At 80.9% G+C, this 758-nt stretch overlaps 1 non-coding gene across 1 annotated transcript; it reads right to left on the reverse strand.

The window, feature by feature from the left end:
* Positions 1–257: 257 nt before the first annotated feature.
* Positions 258–340, reverse strand: TRNAL-UAA (transfer RNA leucine (anticodon UAA)). Its single transcript has one exon. It is a non-coding gene; the product is annotated as a tRNA-Leu (tRNA).
* Between the last annotated feature and the right edge of the window lie 418 nt (positions 341–758).

The following is a 758-nucleotide window of genomic DNA, read 5'->3' on the forward strand; positions in this document are numbered from 1 at the left end:
ATTTACTTGCAGACTTCAAAGCTGAGGCACCGGCGGCTGCAGGAGCCCCCCGCGGGCCCGCGGCGCTCTCCCGGCTCGCAGCGCCCCCGCCGGCCGCCCGGCGCCGGGACACCCGCGCGGGTTCGCCGAGCGCCCGGGGCCGCCATCCGCCCGCCCGCCGCCGCTGCCCGCGGCCCCGGCTCCCCGCGGCCGCGCCTCCCCCGGGCCCGCGCGCCTGCCCCGCCGCGGGACCGGGCTCCCGATAAAAAAACGGCAGTTACCAGGAGTGGGGTTCGAACCCACGCGGACATGCGTCCATTGGATCTTAAGTCCAACGCCTTAACCACTCGGCCATCCTGGTGCAGATACCGGGGACCGCTCGCAGCCGCTCCTACATTCATGGCCCCGCTCCCACCCGCCCCCCCGGGCCGCCCGCGACCCTCGGGGGTGCCCCCTCACCCCCGCCCCCCCCGGCCGCCGCTCCCTCCCTCCCTCCCGCCTTTATTCCCAGCGCGGCGGGCGCCGAGCGCGCGGGGCGGCGCGCGCGGGCGGCCTCTCCCGGCGGCGGGAGGCGGGCGGGCAAGGCCCGGCGGGGAGCGCCGCCACGGAGCGACACCGAGCCGGGCCGAGCCGCGCCGAGCCGGGCCGGCCGGGCCTGCTGCCGCCGCCTTCCCGCCGCCGGGCGCCGGGCCCGCAGCGGAAGGGGGAGGCGGGGGAGGCGCGCGGCGCGGGCACGGGCCCGCCCCTGGGGGAGAGCAGGGCGGGCGGCGCCGGGCCGG

Source organism: Lonchura striata, chromosome 3 (assembly GCF_046129695.1).
Source record: "Lonchura striata isolate bLonStr1 chromosome 3, bLonStr1.mat, whole genome shotgun sequence".
NCBI classification, from domain to species: Eukaryota; Metazoa; Chordata; class Aves; order Passeriformes; family Estrildidae; genus Lonchura; species Lonchura striata.